Source organism: Macaca mulatta, chromosome 5 (genome assembly GCF_049350105.2).
Source record: "Macaca mulatta isolate MMU2019108-1 chromosome 5, T2T-MMU8v2.0, whole genome shotgun sequence".
Taxonomy (NCBI): Eukaryota; Metazoa; Chordata; class Mammalia; order Primates; family Cercopithecidae; genus Macaca; species Macaca mulatta.
Window position 1 is genome coordinate 198,155,259 of NC_133410.1, and position 11,608 is coordinate 198,166,866.

An 11,608-nucleotide genomic window follows, 5' to 3' on the forward strand; every position below is an offset into this window, starting at 1 on the left:
GTCAGAGCTGAGGAACTGAGATTCAAGGGTGCCTAACGCAGAGATAGCCCCTATTCCACAGCCATTTCGGAGGGGGTTTGGCCCCTGTTCCCTTGCAATGGAGAGTCAAAGTCTGTAATGCTCTGACCACCTCATGAGAAGCTGTGAAAGTAAGTAAGATTTAGGAGTGTCAGACTCACCTGTGCAGAGTCAGTCCCAGAAGACTTAACAATAAAGCAAAGTTTTTCCCTCAGGAAGAAAAACGTGGAAGAATGAAGGGATTCCTGCAGAAATTCCATCAGTCAGCACCCCTCCTTGAAGCAGCAGCTGGGAACAGCACTCTGCAGGCTGGTGCTCCTGACAGAGAAGCCCTCTCAGATGTAGCCAAGTAGACATCTGTTATCAACACATTTGCAGGATTTTAGGGGCTATAAATTTCAAGAGGCACCTTCCATAGGGTAATGAGAGCAAAATGGGCCCCTGGGGTCAAGAAACTGTGTGGACTGGGGAGTGGGCTGATTGTAACAGGAACAGCAAGACTTGTGAGAAAGGAACTTGGACTAGAACCCTGAGTGGATGACGCTGGAATGAAACTCCTGACAACAGCTTCTGCCAGAGCTGATCTGGTTTCCCCGCATAGTTGTGGCAACCTGACCTCCCTGGCAGGCTCAGGCCCAGTCTGGTCTTTCCTAGACTTAATGCTGACCTTAGATAGAAAGTATTGAAGAAGGCTTCGGCCAATATCCTTGGGTTGGGCAGCACTGCCCTGTATTGTCCAGCATGGATATGGTGCCGTAGTTTTCACAGCTGGGCTTGTGCTTCATTCCCAAGATTTATTATTGAGCTTTCATGTCAGTTGTGCTACCCAGATTCCAAGTCTCTCATTTGGAAACATGTCTCTCTCCTCTAGCCTGAGGCCCTGTCTCTCAGAGCGTGGGTACCAACCCCTGACCACCGCGGGTGCCAAAACCCTGAGAAACGCTGCAAGCCCCTACCTGGATGTATTTCTCAACAGAGCCCTCGCTGGGCTTCATTCCTCCTCCATGTCACCCCCATTACTCTGGCAAAACACCTTCCACTTAGCCACCTCCCACCTAACTCACTGTTCTTGCTCCTTGTCTTCCAGTCACTGGGTTCTTCCTGTCAGCCCAGACTCTCGATGTGAACATGTAACCAGTATCTGCCCCATCCTTGTAAGGGGATTTGTGTCTGTTTTAAGAGGTATGCTTTATGATTGCTCAGATGTGGTGAGGCCAGCAGGTCAGAAGACAATACGATTGAAAAGATGATTTGATACTCACAGTTCCCAGGACAAGTGGGCTCCGCACGCCAGAGGCCCACGTGGAAAACACTGGGGTCACTCAGGAGGCAGAGGGAGTGAGGGGAAGACACAGGCAAGAGTCTTCATTACAGTTCCCACAGGAAGGTACATGAGGCAGGATAAGCAGGTTTAGGATTGGCTAGTTTGAATTATCTTAACGGCCCCTGGGGCTGTCCTTAGTTGTCCAGGACCTGGCCCTGAGTGATCAAGGCAGCAGAACCATGGCCCTGAGTCAGGGCTCCTAAATAAGTGGGTTGAGGGTACGGCTCTGGATTGGTTGGTTTGCATTTGAAAGACACACTAGAAGGTGAACCCTTTACTATCTCTAGGAATCGGCTAACTCTGGGAGCGGCAGGCAAGACTGCAGACATCAAAGCGTCAGAAAGGAAGACCTGGTTAATACAGCCTCCGAAAGTCTGAGCCACATCCTGCCGTGGTGAACTAGGTGAACCCTGTCCCATCCCAAGAAATTGTTCCTTCTGTCTTATCTGAAATAAAGGCACTAGTGCACCGCTGTAAGGAAGGGCAGCAGCAAGTCTATGTATGGGCCCTGATGAGGCAGGTCTGATACTGGCCTAAAAGACCAGGTGCGGGTTTCAGCACCAAACCCGTCAGAAGTGTGCACTTGTTGCCTGTGTTTTGCCCTCGAGTTACACTAATTCCTGTCACTTTCAGTAGCTGCTCTAGCTAGGCTGGTCTCAGTGTGCCACAAACCGATCATCATCACTGCTAAATCCAGGCACTTCACTTCTGTTTTTCCCTCCTCTAGAGTTCCTTTCTGGCTTCTCTCTGCCTATCCAAAAGCTACCATTTTTAAAAATTGGGGTTTGGGAAGAAAAAACAAAAACAAATTAAATTCTAATGGCTCATAGCCCTTCTATAAGCTGAGAACTATATGAAGGTCTTCACATATTATTTCCTTTGGTTCCGTTGGTAAGCCCGAAGGTCGAATATCATCAGCACAACTGTATCCACTAAGACAAAGAGAGGTGTAGCCATTTAACTGAGATGCTACGCCAGGCAAGAGGCAAAGCTGGGAGTCTGTGCCTGCCGAGTCTGACAGCAAAGCCCCTGCCCTTTGCATTCCGCGATGCATCTCCAAGCCCCACCTCCTCCTGGCAGCTGATCTCAGTCGTCACTCACTTCCTTCCTGGATGTCATTCAACTATTCTTGGCAGATCACACATTTCAGATTTTAACTATGGATTTACCAGAAACTATTTGCCATTTAGACCACAAGCTCTTGGGAAGTAGGAATAATGTCCAACGTGACTTCTGTTTCCCACAAAGTATCTTGGTGGTTCTCCCTAGATGCCTAAATGATTGGCTTTTACATCTGGGACAGTTCGAATAATCGCACTATGTTCCTGACATTACATGGGCAAATCGAAGACCATAAATTAAGAGATAAAAATAAACTAACAGTTCTGATTTCCGATCTGTGATGTTGAGATCTAGAAAGAGCATTGCTCCGGGATCAAAACTAGAGCTAAGGAGGAGAAACACTCACGAAGGTCACACCTCTGTGAGCCAAGGACACAGGTGGAGACCGAGGCTGGGTCAGAACAGCAGAGGATGTGTCCGGCACCGTTCCCTGCACCAACAAGCTTGGAGCACGAGTAGTAAGGTGCCACAGGGCACTGCGGGGAGCCAGGTGCAGCACTGCGGGGAGCCAGGTGCCACACTGCGGGGAGCCAGGTGCCGTACAACACTGCGGGGAGCCAGGTGCAACACTGCGGAGAGCCAGGTGCAACACTGTGGGGAGAGCTAGAAGAGACCGCTGCTCTCCACTGCACAGCGTGGAGGGAGGGCCTAATGCTGAGAGTGGAGCAGACTTTGAGAAACACGTTGGGGGAAACTGTCCCCACATCAAATACAGAGGATCGCTAGAGGAATCTGAAGACTGTGGAGCGTGGAGGATAATTACAGCAACCATAAATCTCAGACCCCTCCCAACTCCTCACCAGATGAACACAAATGCCCACACTAAAGGCCCCACAGAACACCCACTTCCACACATAAAAACCTCTAGCTCAGTCTCTACTGTCCTGAAAAAGATGTGTGACTTTCCAACAAAAAATTACAAGGTACGTGAAAAGACAGAAACAAACAATGCGCTGCCAAGAGACAAAGAAATCTGCAGCCGGGGGTGGTGGCTCACACCTGTAATCCCAGCACTTTGGGAGGCTGAGGCGGGTGGATCACCTGAGGTCAGGAGTTTAGGACCAGCCTGACCAATATGGTGAAACCCCATCTCTACTAAAAACACAAAAATTATCCGGGCGTGGTGGTGCACACCTGTAGTCCCAGCTACTCGGGAGGCTGAGGCAGGAGAATTACTTGAACACGGGAGGCGGAGCTTGCAGGGAGCCGAGGTGGCACCACCGCACTCCAGTCTGGGAGACAGAGTGAGACTTTACCTCAAAAAAAAAAAAAAAAAGATGGAATCTGCATAACTAGACTCAGGTGCGACACAGATGTTGGAGCTATCTGATAAAGAGCATAAAATAATTATGATTAATAAGTTAAAGCCTTCAATAAAGAGGTGTATGATGTTTAAGATTAGACAGATTATTTCAGCATAGAGATGGAACCGTAACAAATAATGTAGTTCAAATCCCAGAAATAACAGACAGTAATAGAGATGAAAAGCATCTTCTACAGCCCCACTGGAAGACTTAACATAACCCAGAAAAGAATCAGTGAACTTAAAGACAGGTCCATAGAAAGTACCTAGGCTAAGACACAGCAGCAGAAACAGAATAATGCGCCCAAGCACTGTGAGAGAATATCAAATGATCTAACACACGTTTACGTGGAGTCTCTAAAGGAAAAAGAGAGGAGGAGAACAGGCCAAAAGAAATAATAGCCAAGAGTGTCACAAACAATGACAGACAACAAATCTCTGAGCCAAATACCTCAGAGAATACCACGCAGGAGTAAGTACCGACACACACACACACAGACACATACACACAGACACACACACATACACACACATACACAAAGACACACACACACAGACACACACATACACACACAAACACACACAGACACACATACACACATACAAAGACACACACACACCACAGACACACACACATACACACAGATGCACGCACACACACACAGACACACACACACACATACACATACACACATACACACACGTACACATACACACAGACACACAGACACATACACACAGATGCACGCAAAGACACACACACAGACACACACATACACATACACACATACACACATGTACACATACACACAGACACATACACACAGATGCACGCAAAGACACACACAGACACACACATACACACACACACAGACACATACACACACATACACACACGTACACATACACACAGACACACACACAGACACATACACACAGATGCACGCAAAGACACACACAGACACACACATACACACACACATACACATACACACACACACACACACACATACACAAAGACACAGACACATGCACACACACACAGACACACAGACACATGCACACAGACACACACACACAAACATACACAGACACAGACACACAGAGACACACACAACACACACATACACACGTATACACACAGACACACACATATACACACACACATACACACAGAGACATATACACACACACACGAGCACATGTACATGCTTGAACACATATATTTTGTATTCAAACTGAAAACAAAACACAGATAGGAAATCCTGAAGTCAGCCAATGAAACACATTGCTGTTGGGAGCCAGCTTTCCACAGCTTTCTCCTGTTTCTGAACATCTTATGAAGTGTGTCACTGATGGCTCGTTGTCATTTGTTTGTTGTCTCTTGTCTTCTACCAGCTTCTATGAAACTACGGCAGGTAAATGTTTAGCTTAAAAGTAGGATAAAAGCTCAGACCCTTTATAGTTCTTACAAATTGTATAACAAGGAGCACAGAAAAATTACAGTAGATCTCACGTCAGAAATCACACCATACGGAAGGCAACGGGGTGATATCTTGAAAGTGCTGAAAGAAAAAACACTCAACTCAGTATTTTATTCCCTGAGAGAAAATGAAGGAGAAATAAAGACTTTCTCAGACAAATAAAAACGGAGAGAAATCATTGCCAACAGACCTACATATAAGAAATGTTAAATGGAGTTCTCTGGGAGGAAGAAATATGATACCAGACAGCAACTTGGATTTATACAAAGCAATGAACAGTGTTAGAAACAGAATAAATGAATATTGGATCCCTAGGACGTCAATACGCGTCCCAACCATCCCCAAGTTTGGTCACTTGGAGGATCAGTCCTACCAGCAGGCTGGGGAACCAAGGCAGTGCACTAACAGTACTGAGGCCACCTGCATCCTACGGTTTTAAATGCCTTGACAATAAATAGCACAGAGAACACTCAGAGTTGAAGTAATTCAAATGTGGACATGCTTCTGAGGGCATCAATTCTTGGGTCTACGGCTGCTGCAAAAGGTGTCCAGACTCTACCTAGAGACGGGAGCAACGTTCCTTTGGCTGAAATGAACGGAATAAGAGAAACATGGAAAAGAAAAGTCTATGAAGGGGACAATTTATTTAGGGAAACTTCAACACTCCATAGAAACAAGAAATCACAATGGGAGGTGTTTTGCTTTGTTAGTTTGTAAAGGTGGCAGCAAGCTTAGGGTTTTTTTCTGTTCACTTGGACCACGGACCATCTGGACTATGCCGGCGTCTGGGAAGGATGATGGGACAACACGCCATTACCAGTGTTCAGCAGTATCCAGCTCTCTTCTTCTTTCTGGGCAGATGGGAGACTCTGCTTCCCAGATGCTTGAAGTTAGGCAGAGCCACATAACAACTTCCGGCCCAGGAAACGGGAGCCGAAGCAGTGTGTGTCACTCTCAGGCCAAACCACGAAAAGCCTCTAACAGCACCTAAGCTTCTCATTCTCTTTGTCAAAGAACCGGGTCTGGTGTGGAGCTGGTAGAGCAGCAGGCGAAAGCTGTATGAATTGCTGGATCATTGCACGGAGGACAGCGGCCCTGGGGAGCTGCCTGGACCCACAGAGGATTCTATACATTTTTTTCACGTTTAGCCACTGGGGGCAAAAAATACCACATGAAATTAACAATTTTCAAAACTGTTCTTTTACCTAAAGCTCTTTTCATATCTTCAGAATATTTTCATAGACACAACAGAAAAGAAAATTAGGAAGCAAGAATAAAAAAAACTTCAAGAGGGAAAATTTTTTTAAATTTTCATTCAGTTTTTTTTTTTTACTTTTAATACATCAGCAAACGTAAGGCTACCTTTGGTTCTGATGCAACTGGCATTGATCATGTTCGTGAATATAGCTATGATACCAGGGCCAAACTGTTGTTTTCCTGTCTCAGAACAACGTGATACTGAAAAGCAAAGTCCCTCGTGTGATGAAAATGTCTCCAGTTTGCAATCAGTTGAAAATGCAGTGGGCTCACAGCCAGAAAACATTCTTGTGCTGGATCTTTTTTTCAGCACCCTAAATTAACCAGCTGGAATTCCCTTTTAAGTGCCAACCTACTCGGTTTTTCAAAATGCAGAATTCTTCTTTTAATGGGAGATCTGTCTCTCATCGTAAAGATGGAACCGTGCATTCTTGATGTCTCTCAAAAGCAGGTTTTTTTTATACAGTAAGCTCAGAGGAGGGTAAAGACAGATGCCAGAGCACTGATTTGAGACAGGGATGGAGCCGCTGTGCACAGACTCAACTAGAGCACCAGCTATCGCGGAGTGAGACCCTCAGCACACTATCCAGGCCTGCCTCGTGCAGAATAGGTCAAGAGAAAAGAGGCTGTTGTAAATAAATATCTAAATTAATTAAATCTATTGATGAGAACGAGCTCCATGATCTAGGAGCAGAAGAATTGATGCAATATTTCAAAACTGAAGCTGGGCATATTCTTCCAGTGTTTCTCAAATTATTGTTTGGGAAACTATAACACACTGCTCAAAGATCATCTTTGATGTCCAAAATCAAAACGCAAGACAGTGAGGCCTATAAAACTCTCACTGTATAAAGATTAACTGATGCAAGAGAGGTTGCCTATTTATTAATTCAAAACACATTACTCGCATGTCTGTTAGACGCCAGGTCATGGGCTCACCTACCTCATTATGCAGTGCATGGTATCTCGAGATGCCAATACTTTGTCCTCCCTGAATGTTTTCTTCTCCCCAGTGTAGCAGAGTGGAGCATGGGTGTGGAGTCAGCCCTCTACGGCATGTTCTAATACTGTACCCTCTCCAGCTACTTCACCTGAACATTACTTCATCTCTTCCTGCTTCAATTTCCTCATCTATAAAATAAAAATCATATCAGTGAGGGTTAAAGACTTAAGACATATAAAGCATTTAGAAAAGTGTCTGTAACATCACAGAGCTCAGTGCTACTCATTATGATTTGCTATTATTATTATTCTCAGCCCTGATTCAAACTCATAGCTCTTTCTTGTCTTGGGGGAAGTGTATGACAGAGGAGAAAGTGGAAGTGTTTAGTAAAGGTAAGGGGATCGTGCACACCAGTGGAAGGCTCTGAGAACACAGCTTGCCAGTGGCTCTAAACCCTCGAAGCCGCCTCCTGCCACAGCCCTGTCCTTGACCGGGAAGGGAACTCTTGCTAAATACTTCATAGGCCCTGGGTTTCCTCAACCTGCCCTCAGGGGTCTTCCCTCAGTGGCACAGCTTGTTATTCACACTGTCTCTTCCCCAGGCAACCAGAACCAGGGCTCGGTCCTGCTTTTCCTTGGATCAGGCCACCAGGTGCTTGACTCAGCCTTAGACAGCCTCAGCTGTTTCTTGTGCAGGTCTTTGACCTGTCCCATAAAGTCCACATCTTTGCATAAAGTCATTCTCTGTAATCCTACACTCATTTCCCTTCCCCTTACAGGACACGTCCTCACCTGTTAGGAGTAAGCTAGAGCTGGCCTACACTGGCTATGTTGACTATGCTAATGCCTTCCAAACTCTGCTCAGTAATGAGATGTTGATAGCTTAAAACTGGTCACGGAGGGAGTATTTACACCTCAGAAATGCAACAGATGTACATTAGAACTTTTTTACTCAGCTACCCCTCTGCCTCAGACCTAGAGGCATAGAGTTCCCCATCCTCACTCTCTCTGGAGGCCTTGGTGCAGACCAGAATCCTGGGCCTTTTGCTTAGTTGGAAAAAAAAGGTGGATAATATTCTCCTAAAACGGTCTCCTATGTAATTCCAATTTCTTCTCCACACTGTTGCCAACGTTTTCTCTATAAAGCACAAACTCCAATATGCAAAGTTTAAACTTTAACATGACATTCACAGTCCTTCTAATCTGGCCCTAACCTTTCTTTTCCCTGCTTGTATCTTAACACGTTTATGCATTCTCTTCTAGATCCCAGTGACCACTTGCTATTCCCCAAAGATTACCTGCGCTTTCAGGCCTCCGTGCCTTTGCCTATCCATGGGGTGCCCAGCCTTTTGGCCTTCTTAGGCTACATTGGAAGAAGGAGGATTGTCTTGGGCCACACATAAAATGTGCTAACACTAATGATAGCAGATAAGCTAAAAGAAAAAGAAATCACACACAGAAAAAGCTCATAAGATTTTAATAAAGTTTATGAATTTGTGTTGGGCCACATTCAGAGCCATCCTGGGCCTCGTGTGGCTTGTGGGCTACGGGCGAGAACAGCTTGGCCGATGCTGTTTCCTTGTCCTAGAATGTGCCCTGTTTGAAACTGACCTCTGAGGCCATCTTCCCGCCTGTGGAGAGCGGCCCTCTCACATCCCTTCCTCTTCCCTCCGGTAGAACATTAGCAGCCCCTACGTTTAGATGGCTGTGCTCATGTTTCCTCTTCCCTGCTGTTTTCTGCTCCCAAATGGGCATCTGTGTCTTACCTTTATATCTGCTAGACTAAGACAGACCTCAGCAAAATACCCATGCTCAAAACATTTGTGACTAAATGAATGAAGGTCCAGATAAAGCCACTGAAAGAAAACCTTGGAAACAAAAATTCTTCTTCCTCTTCCCTTCCTGAACAATTCATTCCAAAGGCCACTGAGTGGGTTTGGGCAGGAAAGACAACTATGCCACCAGTGAGCAGACGGGGACAGAGTGAGGTGGCCCCAGCGCAGTGCAGAGCCTGGGTGGGAAAGGAGGGCAGCCAAGCAGGGCCAGGCCGGGAAGATGCCGGTGTCAGAGCCCAAGCAGGGTAGGAAGGGCCCCCACACAGAACTGTGACAAAAGACACCAAGCCACCTGAAAGAGGCTCTCGCTAGCAAAAGCTAGAAAACAAAATCACCATCAAATACATGATGGTAACAGGATATAATTTATTGAATAAAATAGAAAACACAAATCCTCAAGATGTAAATAAATACATGAATCAATTGGAGTTTGATGAGAAACCTCATGTTTTTATAGTCTCAACATACTTCCCACCAATATGTGCTAATTGCAAAGGAAAATAAATAACTTTAATGAATAACTTTAACTTTAGTGTATTATATACTAGATAATGTTTGTGCAATAGTTATGAACACAAAGTACTATTATTATGGCGGCACTAAATACTCCATCTACCAGTGAAGTAGACTGGTAGATATTAATCGAGTGATCCAACTACACATTATCAGTAATGGGACAAATCAACGTTGGGCACCTCCTTTTATGATGCAGTGAGAGAAGAAAGCAAAGTGTTTGTTTTTCATGGTATTTCTGCCATGTTTTTGTGGTATTTCTACCAGCAATGCATATCTTGTATATAATAAGGAGGAAACATCAAACAAATCCAAATTATTGGGCCTTCCAGAGGCATTGGCCTGTCGTCTTCAAAGGTGTCAAGATAATGAAGGTCAAGGAGAAAATGAGGAACTTTCCAGAGTGAAGAAAACAAGAAGGCCGCAGCACTCCCTTGACTTGTGGGGATTATGTGGGGATTTGAGATGAGATTCGAGTGGGGACACAGAGCCAGACCACACCAACATCTCAGGGCAACAGGGGATTCTGAACTTGACACATTTGCTATGAAGAATAATATTGTTAGGACAATTAGCAAACTTGAATTGTCTCTGCAAATTAAATAGTAGAAACATATCAATATTAATTATCTGATTTTGATGATTATATTGAGCACATGTAGGAATATTCTTGTTTATAGGAAATACAGCAGAGAATAGTCAGAGGCAATGGGGTATTCAATCAGTAATTTGTTCTCAAAAGGATGAGGAAAAATCATTCTTTGCCTTGTGCTTATAACTTTTAGAATAAAAACTATAAACATCGTGTTAATGTATAAATTATTTCTAGTAACTGATAATCAGCCTTTTCTGGAGAACCAACTACACTGATTCTCTGTGTAAACTATTTTTACTAAGTATTAGAAAGAAGACCTTTTGATTTTCTTTCTTTTCCTCTTGGCATATTTGGTGCATGTTCTAATTGTAAAAAGTTAAATATTCATTTACTTCATAAATATTGTATTTTTTTAAACTTCTGAGTATGAGTATTGAATTTTTAAGCTAAGAAAAATAATTGTGTTTTGGTTTGGTTTCAGCGTTATTTTTTAAAAAAATACTAGTAGTAGTAGTAGCAAAAATTAATTTATTTGACAATCTCTTTTCCTAGATCCACATTTGGTTTTCATATGTTTGTGAATGGATAAAAGTAGTTTGGTCACTGTTGCCTCAGGGTGTTTTCAAACCAAAATGGAATATATCAAAGCAGTCAACCACACATACACCCGTGCCCTCAGAGGAGGCACATGGAGCTAAGTGATGACCCTACACCGTGCAAGTACAAACCTGCTTCTCAGCTCCTTTGTCCAGCCCGTCATCTTCCTGGGAAGCAACATGAATACTTGGTTTTCAGTTGCCCTCTTTTCCTTGATTCCGAGATTATATGTCTTCGTATTTTAACAATTCTGAAATAAAGAGTAATTTTTAAATCTATGTTCAAAGAAATGTGATTGCCTGTACATGTATGAGCATAGCTAAATATGTTGGAATAGATGACAAAATTTTTAGAGCAAGGGGAGGTGAACCCATGAAGAACCATAACACAGGCTCAAAAATACTATCTATCAACAGCATCAAGCAATTGACCTCTTAGAGAGCCATTAGTCAAACAAGGAAGACGTAAAACAACAAGAGTAGACACAGGCTTTTCCAACGTGCATCCAAGGCATAGCAGCCAGTCACTGTCCTGGTGCTGAGGAGGCCTGAGCAGGAACATGGGTTGTAAGATGCAGACGTCACTGCAATATTGCCATCACGGCAGATACTGGAAAAT

General features: G+C 44.2%; 1 long non-coding RNA gene across 1 annotated transcript; it reads right to left on the reverse strand.

The window, feature by feature from the left end:
• Positions 1–5,878: 5,878 nt before the first annotated feature.
• Positions 5,879–11,243, reverse strand: LOC114678465 (uncharacterized). Its single transcript, XR_003729914.2, has 3 exons — positions 11,122–11,243; positions 7,452–7,639; positions 5,879–6,402 (listed from the first exon to the last, which is right to left on the reverse strand). It is a non-coding gene; the product is annotated as an uncharacterized LOC114678465 (long non-coding RNA).
• Positions 11,244–11,608: the final 365 nt, after the last annotated feature.